General features: G+C 28.4%; 1 protein-coding gene and 1 non-coding gene across 2 annotated transcripts in view; one reads left to right on the forward strand and one right to left on the reverse strand.

The window, feature by feature from the left end:
* Positions 1-13997, reverse strand: part of LOC123300625 (histone-lysine N-methyltransferase MECOM-like) — a 61595-nt gene that overhangs the window by 35280 nt on the left and 12318 nt on the right. The window lies entirely within an intron of this gene.
* Trnam-cau lies at positions 5568-5640 on the forward strand. The gene has a single exon. It is a non-coding gene; the product is annotated as a tRNA-Met (tRNA).

A 13997-nucleotide genomic window follows, 5' to 3' on the forward strand; every position in this document is an offset into this window, starting at 1 on the left:
TCTATAATTATTAACACCATTATCATAGTAATTTAATTCCTTAGTATTTAGGAAGTCAAGTTTTCTGCCAAGGAATGGGCAGAAAATTTAAGAAACTTAAAGATAGATATCTCTACTAAGTTTTTCTCCTACGATATTTCTCTTAGTCGAAAAATTCTCTTCAGGATAAATGCAAAAGTAATTTTGTATTGAGAAAATTGTTTTGATAATATCTATTAAAAAAAAAGTGTTTAAAACTAAAATTAAAACATTTTTTATCAATATATTAAATAAATAAAAATAAAAATAAATATAATATCATGATGATATAATAAAAGAAAATTTTTAAAAGCATTTTCACGTTTTTCCGCTATGATGATTTTAAAAATCATTCAAGTCTTCAATTATATATATATAATACAATATACATATACAAATATTGTGTATATAAACTCATAGTATGATATAGATGCCTTTTTTAAAATATATTTTTCAAACATATATACAACATACAATAAAAATACAGGATGGATGGTAAAAAGATGCGAAAAATTGTACTTGACGTGACGAAAAGTTAAAATATAAAAGAAATTGATTCGATTAAATGAAAAATGTTTATAGGTCAATTTTCTAGGCAACTTGGTATCCTTCAAAGGAAAAATAGTTTAATTGTATATCATTTATTGTGGATTTATCAATGAAAATAGAGTGAACTTGATTTTAACTTTTATCAATGCCCATTAGGTATATTTTTCCAATACAGTCTGTATCAGAAACTTTGCTTCTATATTTTTATTCTCAAATTGCACCACACAAGCAAATAATATAACTCATCGACAATTTATGATAATACGAAATGGTTAAATGTTTGAGACTGATTGATCTAATTGATTTAAAACTTTTTTTTAAACCCCTACGAATATTCTGACTTGGTTTTTGGTTTTTTTCAGGTTATTTGGACGTAAAATTTACAAAAAATTTAGTTCATGTTCAACTTGAAAACAAATATTTTCTAAGAAATTAACTGGAATCGACCTAAAAAATCGATCTTTGTATGAGATTTTGTGTGATATCTCTGAAACTAAGCATCCAACCAACAAATAAATCCGATTTTGATATTTTTTGGGTCAAAATTACCTTATATACAGAGTTTTATCGAAATCGGAAACAAAAATTTTTTCTCGATTTTTTCGATTTTTTCTAAGGGGTACCCCTTCAGAAAAATCCAAAAAATCGAAAAATGTTCGATGTCTCCGATTTCGATAAAATTCATTATATAAGGTAATTTTGACCCAAAAAATTCAAAAATCGGGTTTATTGAACGATTGGATACGTGGTTTTTGAGATATGATCCAAAATTGGACATGAATAGCGATTTTCTCAGAAACTATGGATCCAATCGATGTAGAAACCCGATTTTTGTAATTTTTGGATCAAAATTACCATATTTACAAAGTTTTATCGAAATCGGAAACCTAAAATTTTTCTCGATTTTTTCGATTTTTTTGAAGGGGTACCCCTTAATAAAATTCCAAAAAATCGAAAAATTTTCATTGTCTCCGATTTCGATAAAATTCATTATATAAGGTAATTTTGACCCAAAAAATTCAAAAATCGAGTTTATTGAACGATTGGATGCGTGGTTTTTGAGATATGATCCAAAATTGGACATGAATAGCGATTTTCTCAGAAACTATGGATTCAATCGTTGTAGAAACCCGATTTTTGTAATTTTTGGGTCAAAATTACTATATTTACAAAGTTTTATCAAAATCAGAAACAATAATTTTTTCCCAATTTTTTAAATTTTTTCTAACCCCTTAAAAAAATTGCGAAAAATCGAAAAATTTTTTTTACTCCCGATTTCGATAAAATATATTACCTAACATATATATGAGCCAAAAAAATCCAATAAACGGGTTCATTTTAACATAAGAGGAATATTTTCTGAGATATATTGCCTAAAATTCTCTACCATGGGCGATTTCTCAGATCGATTTCAGGCAAATACTTAGAAAGTATTAAGTACTCGAGCAAACTCAAATAGTTTTTCCTACGCTGAAATAATCCTTATCCTAAAAATTGATTAACTTAGAGTTACTGAATTGAAAATAAATTTTCATCAAGTGAAATAAATCACTGTAATTTGTATAAATACGATAAAAAAAAGTAAACCGAGACGAGTCAGTTAGTCTGCTACTACGCTTGTCGGTAATACAGGAATCTACGTATACAATATTTATATATATATATATATATTTTTTATTATTAATATTGCATATATAAGAATCGGCATTTCTTTATATATATAATACATAAAAATCGTTAAGTTACATTCGTTCACTATATTACATCTCATCGTTAACGACGTGATACGTTGAGATGAATTTACGGTAGACTGAACGCATCCGTTCAGAAAGATGTAGAAAAATTACATCATTCTAAAGTTAGTCGTTATTCTCTTTCGATAGAGATGCTTGCATGCTTTTTTTTTGTAAATAAACTTCGGTCTTTTTTTAAATTTCTTTTTCATATAAAAATTATAACTTTTTATTTTATGAATGGAGCTTTTAAAAAGCTGAACTTATTTTTTTTAATAAAAAATGTTTTTCATTAAAAAAAAATTGCAATTTATTTTTTGAAGAAAACTTATCATATTTCGTCGGGAATTTTTAACTATAATAAAGTTGTATTAATGAAAAATTTATTTTTTACTTTTTGGTAAATAAAAATTGATATTTATCGGATTCAAGGAAATATTTACTTGCAGTAATTGTATTTTTAGCAGTCAAATACTTATTTCCTTGAAATACGGTTGATTCAAGAAATATTTTCTTGTTATGAGAAAATCAACAACGAAGCAAACGTGCTTACTTCAATTCCGCAAATTCTTTACTGTATAGTGAAGATTTATTTGGTTAATTTTATCAGAAAGGTAAAGTCAATTAAAAAAGCAACCGCGTAAAATATTGGATTTGCGTCTCAAAAGCGAAAAACCTCTCTGTATCCTGTACATAGATGTTACTGTACACTAAATAGAGATAAAAATGAATGTAAGAGAGATGAAGTAAACAAACTGCAACACAAAAACAGTGAATCAGTGAATAAAATCCACGTAACTTATGTAAAATCACGTAGGTTTGTGAATTTGTAGTAAGAGAATCTAAAGACAATAATATCTCTCTTACTTTACGTTCAATCAACTTTTTATGTGACAATAATTCAAAAAAAAATTTTTTAAAAAAACAATAGGACATAATTTTTCTACATTTCTTTGAAAGAAAAAAATTCAATTCATTTAGGACAAAAATTTTATGCAAAAACAAAAACATATACATGTAATCTTTTGTTCTAGTTTACTTGGAAAATTTTTCATTATCACATACAACCGTAAAAAATTAAGATTTAATAAATATGACATGACTGTAAAAAACAATTGGTTGAATAAAGTGCTATTTTTTTATTTCACAAAAAAAAGTCACACAAAGGCCTGATTCGTATTAAAACTAGGTTTAATTATATAGATTCGATGGATAAACATGAATAATTTATCGATAATCCGCGGAAACAACAGAAATTTTCTCTAATTCCAGGGAAAACTGATGTATGGCTAGTGCCATAGTTCCATTTCTTTCTACATTTGCCCTATCCTACTTTTATGGCATGTTCTGTACAATATATGTATTGTTCAAAAATGAATAAAGATTGAATTGAACGGGTTTTAGATCTCTTCGAGGTAGTAATGAGAAAATTGAGTACTTTATCCTAAATTAATTTTATAATTTAGAGACTATTACTAAAAAATTTTCTTCGGAAGAACAACTGAAAAGACAAAAACCACTTTCGTATATCAGTCAAGTCGTCAACATAGAATTATTACCCGAAAATATTTAACATTGATAATAAAATGATAAAGCATGTTAACACACACATACGCTCCCACTAAAGCTCACTCAGGCAAGCAAAAAATATTATAAAATTACACATCGCATCAAGCATCTAAAGCCCCTTTCTTTTTTTGTTGTTGTTACATTGAAATGAAAGTTTTGTGATATTAAAATGTCAAATACATAACGTTACCCTCTCAAAATAATATGACAAATAGTCAAAAAAGAGGAGAGATTCAGCATAGAGAGATCAGAAAACACATCGGCGTTATCGAATCATATCTGATGTGAAGTATTTCTAACCTAACAATTTAGTTGTTATACACCGATGTATATATATATTATTATACAAACTATCTTCACTTCATTAAACAAAAAACAACATCATATCAAAAGCACAAACCTGCAGCTTTATTAAAAACCCTTATACGCCCTTACATATTTTCATCCTACAGGATATCATATATACAGGATGAATACAATGAAGATGGTTATTTTCACGCTAACCAGTATTGGAAATTCCCTGTGGATCCATTGAATTTTTCTCTAGAAAAGCTCTTCTCCGGCTTCAAAATTTTTCTGAGTTAGATTAGTTTTTCGTGAAAAAAAGAAGAACAGGATTGTAATTTCGGGGTTAGCTAAGACTAGTTAGTCGACCCGTGAGGAATTCAACAGTCCGGTACCCGTGGTTATAAAAAGCATAGTGGAATAATATATAAGGGAGTTACCTAATTTATTTTTTATTTATAGGCAATTTTATTACAGATATGGTATACAAGTTGCATATATGAACAAAATTAAATCTTATACGATAACCTTTATTAAGACATGCGATAACCTTTTCTTTATAATACAACTACGATAACAGGCTTCAACTTATGTTCAGCAGTCGTTGAATAAGTAGAGAGATATTAAGAAACCATAGTAATTTACAGCAATACCGTTCAATAAAACAATTAGCTTTTTATTTAAATTTGCCTTGCTGCTTGAACATACTTAGTGATCTAGTTATTTAAGCCTGCTTATGACTGCTATAATGAATGATTTTTCCAATAATGTGGACAGGAACTTAATAATCACCTATATCTATAGACATACAAAATATTATTATAGATGACCTATGGTTTTGATGCATACGTTCAGAAAATCATCTTTGAACACTGCTTATAATGGTTAATAATGATCAAGTTGTAAAGAGATGTTACCAATGCACTTGAATTATGAAAGATGATTTAACACATGCGTTCACGCTTCCATACGTTTCACTCTTCGCCGTATGTTCACAATTTTTTCACGCGGAAATATTAAATGATTGATTAGTTCTTGTGAAACTGGCTACTGTGAACAATTATTACAACTTGTTTAATAGTTTGTTTTTGCTTTTTTTTATTCCTTTTATGTTTTACAATATAAGGGGAAACCGATTTATAAACGATTTAATATTTTTTTGAAGTACGTGTGATTTTATTAATAAATTTAATTATTTTAATTCGTTTTTTTAATGAGCTTTCTTTATAGAATTATTCGAAGTCGAAAATTTTAGTGTTATAGTCCGAAAACAGTGATCAAACGTATTGAAAACAATGGGTTTTCTTAGTTCGTGAAAATTTGTAAGGTTTTTGCAACAAGTTAAGTTTTTATTACCTACTCAAAGATAAATCATCAAGATTCCCAATTATAATATTAATCATGTTAACAACGGCCTCGGTAGCGCAGTAGGTAGCGCGTAAGTCTCATAATCTTAAGGTCGTGAGTTCGATCCTCACCCGGGGCATTATTTTATTTTTAGTTTTTGACTAAAAACTTGTTTAAATCTGCACGAATTTACATATTGCAAACAAAGGTGGCTTTACGAATTTCACTTTTCTGTTATCAGTTTTGAGTGATTGTAGGCAGCAGTATGGAAAGTGTGGGTGGAAGAAAAATGTTCCGATTACTGAATTTTTCCAATTATCGAGACTCTACTGTATATAGAGCCTACCTTAGCGACAAACAATAATCCAGCGCACGATCAAGATTTGTCAGGTTTGTTTCTTTGCTAATTAGCAGATATATTTTTGTTATACTCTCTATAGCATTATTACACGGGTAAAGTCCTATCACAATACCATAACAATACTGAAAAATTTAACAACAAAAAGCCTATATCATTAATAAAACATTTTTAAAGGTATTTTCAAAAATGTAACCATGACAGACAATCTGACTACTTTTAGATACACACAAATGGATTTTACAAAAAATACATAAAAATGTATAAAAATCTTTCACTTTCGGGTAACACCTTTAAAGAAAGCTATCCCGCTGTGTTTGGTGTTATTGTCCATACAATATGTGTCATATGACATCTTTTTTGGTTGACAAATGCATAAATTCACTGATCTGTGTTAAAGATGTGTAGACATGACTTCATACACAGATTTTTTTGGTATCTTTTAGTAGTTTCAATAAAGATTCTTAAAAATGTAAGATTTTAGAATCTTTCTTTTGTAAACAAGTGTTAAAAGTTTTTTAATTTGCGTAACATACGATAAAATCTGTCGTAAAGATTATCTTTTTTTATTATCATTGAAGCGAAGAAATTTTTTTGAGGTGCTGTTGTGTAATAATCTTTAAATTTTTATGGTACAGATGAACACCTTCCTATCTCATTCAGTTACAATTAAATTGTATAAATCTTTTAGCACTTTCTTTGCAATTATTTGCAAGTTGATAATTTTTGTATAAGCCCTTAAATAATGCGAGGACGGCCAGAGAATGGCAGATGTGGGTATCATACACCACCCGAAAAGCCTTTTCTGCCAAGTTTTAGTGGGTTGCAAGATAAAATATTATCATAATTCATTGGAGCAAATTTAGTCTTTTTTCGCCACTACACCACTATTGGCTTCTACTTTCTTTTTCTACTTTCTACACTTTCACCTTTTTTATCCCACACGAGAGTCCTCTGACAAAAAATGTGCTGCTCCTTTTTACCTGTCGACCCAACACCATAGCGTTGCGTGTAGGCCAAAGCCCCGCCCTCATGTTTTCATTAAAAATTAGATCCTTATTTCAATTCTTTTGCCTATTGCTTCTCGAGATATTTCAACCGTCAGGATACCAGAACAGGATTTAGTATTTCAAAATGAAAGTTTCATTAAATTTCATTTAAACATATTTCTTGAAAAAGTTTTGTCAATGAACTAAATATTATTCAATAATAAAGGCATTATGGTTCCTTTTCAGGTAAGCAAAAAATTTGGTTAATTACTCAAGCAAAAAAGATCTCATATCAGTTCATTTAAGCGTAAAAAACATCTAATGTGTAAATAACGTCTACCTTACCTAAAAAGGTAAAAAGGATGTATGGGGGATTGGCAAAAAGTACAATAGAAATAAGGTGTGAAGGATTTTTATACGCATCGAAAAATTTGGGTGTTTTTTTTTTGATTCATTAGATTCGATAATTTGTGGAGTTACGTCAGTAATTTGCACGTGTGTTGCATTAATGTATTCTTAATTGGCCTATCTAGAACACCTGTGATGAAAATTTAAAAGGCACAAGCCTGGATTAAAAAAGTTCGAAGATTGTGAATATATTCAGAAAAATATCTTGTAAATAAATAAAATAACCGCTACATTTATAATGTATGAAGGTACGAAAGGAACACAGTTCCTACCGGAGACCCACGACACCTTTCAAACATTAAAAAAAATAATAAAAAATGAATGTAAAATATAGTTTTGAAAGAAATTTTTGGGAAATCCGCCTTTTTCCTTTAAAAATTCTTCTTTTTGTGACGAGCATAGGACAAATAGTCACATTGATAAAGAAATAGATTTTATAGGGTTGTCCAAAAGCTCTTTCCAACTGTAATAATAACACCATTGATAATCTGTAATGTTTACAAGCGCACATATGTTACTTATTACATATATAATTGTTCAAGGATTAAATAAGGAGTATAAAAAGGACATTGTCCATTTATTGAGTTGCAGCACACATATGGTTTGTTTGGTTATAAGATTTTTACTGAATTTTACGTAAAAATCTGTGTAATATTATTATATGAATTATTACTTATAATAACAATAAAAATTTATCTACAAAACTACAGCAGCTAAAAGAATATTGATTAAGGTCAAATCCATATTTATTATTGTGTCCCTATGTGTACAAATCATCTTTCAATAAAGGTTTAATAGTTTGATTTATTAAAATTGAGTAATTTGACCCCTTACGAAATTAATAATTGGATACGCATATGTATAGAATTATCGTGTTATTGGAATAAAATTTAAATTTGTCCAATATTAGTTGATGAAAATTGTAAAATTACCATAAATTTATGGGCAATCATGTAATAATCTAGAAGTTTTCCCCACAAAGTTGAAAATTGGGTTTGTTTTTAGGGTACGATGTATACATTTCAAGATGAGGCGTTTATAATTCTTTGAATTTGTGCGTTTTTCAGATGACATTATCAAAATCGTTTTAATTGATACCGAATTAGTCATAGCAAAAGTTTTTATGAAAATTGAATGATATAAGTTTAAAAAAAATTAAAAGTTAATCTTGAATAATTAAAAATTTGACCATTTTTTGCTGTATTTTTACAATTTTTTAAGATCTTAGCTTAATTTTCAAATAAACCTGGCTCAATTCATTTCGAAAAGTGTAATTAATGGTAATTTCCAAAAATTGGTCCCAAAAAATGATAGCTCTCTAAGTATCCTTTTCATTTCATCTGATGTCAGTGACCATCACTTTGATATTTATTTAAGAAGGAGTGTTATAAGTTTAAAGTGTTTATCTGTGCGTCCGTGTGTTTCTCAGTGACATCATAGCCCCTAAACGGTCGAACCGACTTGATTGAGAACATTTCATAGCTAAGTTTTCAAAAATTTGTTTACAAGAGTTAAATCACCTTTGTCGGGGATTTGTCATTTTCCCGAGAGATAAAGTAGAAACAATTTTGTGACGAATTTTTACGAATTTTTACAGAGAAAAAATAATTGTTTCTGAAGAAATCTTCGTTTCTTAAACAAACCGCATTTAATACCCACAAAAGTTTTTGTTGTTGATAATATCCAATCTCTTAACATCTCCATGACAGAAATTCTTAAGAACCAAAAACATCAATCAGTCAAAAAAACAAATTCCATCGTTTTTACCCAAAACGTTACAAAAACATTGCAAACAAAATATCAGTGAATAACACACAAAAAACTTTTAAGTCAAAAGATACCGATCATGTGTGTAGATACATAAAAATATCTCCTTGGTGTATTCTTCTCTGGGCACACACAAAAGAGATAATTTTTTGAAAAAAAAAAAAGAAAAATAAAGTCTATTTTTATGACACGAAATTGAATATTTTTAACACTCTCTTAGTCTTCATCATAGAATTATGAAGGTATTTATTTATTTCAAAAATATGTGTTTTGTGAAATTTTTGGCTCTATTTACACTTTAAACCATTTATCTTAGTTCCATATCTCTTTTGCTATGACCATTGAAATGTAATGCCGCAAGATTAGTGTGATTTTATTTTATTTTTTGTGAAATAAATACCAAAAATATTGTACAGATCTATTTCAAAATAGTTTATTTTCAAATCCAAAGAAAAATTAAAATATTGATTACTATTTTCAAATGAAATTTTGATTTTTGAATGACGTACATTTCATTCAAGATGGAATGGTCAATCACGAAAAAATTGTTCGGTTAAGAACACTGAAGGACGGACTTTTAAATTTTGGTTGGTTTAGGCTTTAGAAATACATTTTCCGCTGTCAGCCACTTGACTAAAACGTACGAATAAAGCCGCAAAAGGGCAATTTTTCATTTATTTAATTTTGTCTGCATATTAGTTTGTGTATTTGTTCATTAATCAATTTAAAATGGTTCAACTGTCGCGTGAATAGTCAACTAGGCAATTTGTATGACGTAAATGTAAGAAAATGCTCTAAAAATATCGAAAAAGCGTCAAAAACCAAAGTTTTTTTATGCTTTCTTTTTGGAAAGCGCTTTAAAGTAATGTTTTTTATTGCATAAATAGAATCTGTGGTAAATTTTCGACATGATGAAAACTGAAGCTCATTCATCGATTAGTTTTTGTACAATTAACATTATTGGGGACTTTAAACTATGATTTACCGCAAAAAAATGAACTTTCACTAGCTTCAACAGCCGTACCACTTTAAGAATTTGTCTACATAATTTTCTGTATATTTTCGGTTCTTTTTCTAAGTATTGTCGATTTTTCGGTATAAATTTTGCAAAATTTTACGAAAACGATCAACACATGAGTATAGTTTATGGTCAGATGTGAATATAAAGATAAAATGTCAGAATTTCATCGATATACATTTCTAAAAATAAAGTTATCAACACAGATCAATGAATATGTCCTCCTGTCATTTCGATATAGATACAAAAGGACACATAATATACAGATGATATTAGAGATGTTTGAAAGATGAAAAAAAGATTTATTTTGTGTATATATATTGAATAACTTTTCATACCTTGACAATACTTCAACACAATACACCCGTAATAATAGTTGTTTGTAACTGCTATCAATACATATTCAATATATTTATTATATAATAAAACATTTTTTTTGCTATAATATTTTGAAAAATTATCGATAATTCGAATTCAAACATATTTAGAAATATGAAGTACACAGTGTGTTAATCAAAAGTGTGTTCTCTACGCAAAGAAAATAATTCAAAATTTATTATAGTCTTGTGGTCAAAATGGAAAAACGTGATGAATATATTTTGAAAACTTATACATTTTCGCTTGAAGAGAAAATAGGAGTTTTGTTCGGGATGAGAGTATAATTTGAATTATTGTCACAAACTTCGAGGCTACAATCTTTGAGGCTACAAGCGTTGAATTAAAAAGTTGATTATGTAAGAAAACATTGCAATTTTCAGAGTTTTGAAAGCTTCTCCGATTTAAAGTATTAAGTGAAACCCACAAAAAATATAAGGCCTAGAAAATGGTCTAGAGAAGTTAGAAAAGTGTGAAGTTTTTTTCCATTGAAGCGGTTCCCTAACACATTTCTCACGATTTTAGAGAACTTCACGAGAGAGAAATAAGAACACGAAACATTCAAATCTAATCAAATTTTATGTATACACACGGTATATCTAAAAGTTATTATAACCGATAATGAATACAGATATGGCTTATTTATACAAAAGTTCAATAAATATCTATCCCCGATAATCTTCTATTATTAGGATATATCAATTGAATACAGATATATATATAAATATAAAATATCTCTTTTTGTTATATATGGGGTTTATCAATTTTGTGTCACAATTGGCTTCTACTAGCTGCTACTTTTTTTTGGTTTATATAAAGTATTAAAATATATAACACGAAGCCAATAGAGGGTGAATTTTAATGTCTTTATTAATTTTTATTTTCGAAAAATTCAATTTTTTTTATTTTATTTTATTTTATTAGCAATTTACTTCGATTATAATTTTAATGAGAAAATCTGCTTGAATTTTATTCCCTGCGCTTCCATTAAATAAGTGTTTCATAGCGTTATTTCGAAATTCATTCATCACATTTATTTATTTAAATAATCGGGTAGAAGCCCCCCTAAAATTTTCAAAATTGATTTAGACTAAGTCCAACTTTATATGAAAAAATGCAAGCTTTATATTTAAAATTGCCTTGGTGCTCCTACATCCTTAAAAATCAGTGAAATATATAAATCAAAACTTTGTTTAAAAAAAAAAACATTTAAATCATTTTAGGAAAAATTAAAATTAATAATCAAATAATTTTACAAATTTAACTAATAATTTATATCATTGTAAAAAAAAATTAAAAATAACTACTCTAATTTCTCTCTCTGAAAACTCTCCCAAACATAAAAAAAAACACGGCTACTATTCATTACAGCTGCAGCGTAAAAAAAAACATGATAATAAAAATGTCACAGCCAGCAGTTGACATGTTCGTCTGTCTGTCTGACTGTCAGTATAAAAAAGCGTCATTTTTTTTTTGTTACTCGATTCGTAAAAACTTGTTCTTTTTACCCTGGTGTATTCATTTAAGTGTAGAGAGAAAAAGTATCGTAAAATTGAAGATGAATATAAATTATTCTTTTTTTAACTACACTTAAGGATGTACGAGCGCCAGGGAAATTTTGAATAAAAGGCTTGATTTTTATAGGGTAGAGGGACTGAAACAAAAAAACCGTTGTGCCCGATTAATCAAGCATGTATGAGCTCGGTAGTTGGGACACAAATAAAAAAATATATTTTTTTTCAGTTGTTTTAATATAAGACGAAAAGTAAGAATAAAATTTTTCGATGTCTGTAGTAATTTTCAAAATATCGAAAATTGAAAAGTTTGTTAAATTATTAAGCTTTCGATATTCTGAAAAATAAGGCAGATTTCGAAAAGTTTTATTCTTATTTTTCGTCTACATTCATGAAGTTATAACAAAATTCATCATCAAAGTTGAAAATAAGGAACAAATAATTTCAACCATAAATCTAAACTTGGCTTGGCGCTCGTACTACCTTAAGTGTAGTACACCGTGACAAAAAAAAGAACAAATTTATGGTAAAAATGGTTAATGGACGAACAAGGGTTTTGCTTCAATAATATAATGAGGGACATACATACACAGAGCGCGCAGAGAAGGCAACAGTAGCAAGTGAATATATATTTAGTGAATGAAATTCATCAAGCCGACCGCTGAATTATGATATGAAATCATCCAGCCTGAGCGAATCTGTGGATAATTGCTATACATTTATCATTTAAGCAAACCCTATTATATACGATATCATATTATATTATATATATATATATATATATATATATAATATTCTCGATTCGATGTGTATTCTAGTTTTAACAATTCGAAAGTTACCAACATTTATACTATAGAAAATTGGTAATGCTTTTTTTGTTTGTTTCTGAGTACGATTTTTTATGTCTAATGCCTGACCCACATGCAATATCTTCAAACAGATTTGATTAGATCCCATTAATTTAAATGCTAAATCAATGTATTTGACTACTCCAAGTATACCCAACTCCTGGGTATACTTTTTCGGCCCATTTTGTGCAATACATGATAATATTGCAGTTTTGGTCCTTCGGAAGGTAAAATAACCCAGGAAGGGGCGAAGTAAATCGAAATTCTGGCTACGAAATCGTAATCAGCGACCCCAAAAATGCCTCGGATATATCTTTTGGCCAATTTTTCGAATTACTCCTAAGAGGGAGTAGTATATCGAAATTTCGACTTCGGAATCGTGATCAACGTCTCCGAAAACCTCCGAGTAAACCTTTCTGACTCATTTTGTTGAATATTTTAAAAGTTTTTAAACTTTCAAAAATCACCTCAGTCATGGATTCAAATAATTGGCTTATTTAGCCAATAGCATTAGCCAAACTTTCTGGTCGCACCCAGTTAGATGAAGATTTTGATTTATGCACCTTCCTGAACATTTAAAAGAAAAAATTGACCCCACAGGTCAAGGTACAAAAAAAATTCCTTTTGAAATATTAAAAAGACACGACAAAATTATAATTAAATTATAATTTTTAAATGTATATAATTTTTAATCAATAAATTCTCAGTCAAAACTCAAAATCAAACACTCAAAATGTTGATATTGGTATTTAGAACAAACATTTGCAGATCTCTGCTGTAGTAGGTTTATATTTTATAAAAACGAACAACATATAGTATTATTATAGAATAAATATTTGTAACAGTTCAAATCAAATGTATACCTTTCTATAACTATATAAAACATTCCATGGAACCAATACCTACAACCAATATCAAACCAATACTGATTGAACTGTGTGTTCAATACACCTAATAATATAAAATAAACAATGCAAAATAAATTTTATATTGGATGAAATTATCGACAATATAATGTACATAAAATTGTATATTGATATAGATTGTCCCTCCCCAAACAGATATTTTCAAATATTATTAATCGTAAACGTTCAGTTATCGGATCATTTCTACATCGCTTTCTACTGATCACTCGAAAACGATATTGTTTGTTTGTATATACACATCTAGTATGATCAATTTTTAACATCCTAAAAACACGGCGTATATTACGAATTTC

Source organism: Chrysoperla carnea, chromosome 5, assembly GCF_905475395.1.
Source record: "Chrysoperla carnea chromosome 5, inChrCarn1.1, whole genome shotgun sequence".
Taxonomy (NCBI): Eukaryota; Metazoa; Arthropoda; class Insecta; order Neuroptera; family Chrysopidae; genus Chrysoperla; species Chrysoperla carnea.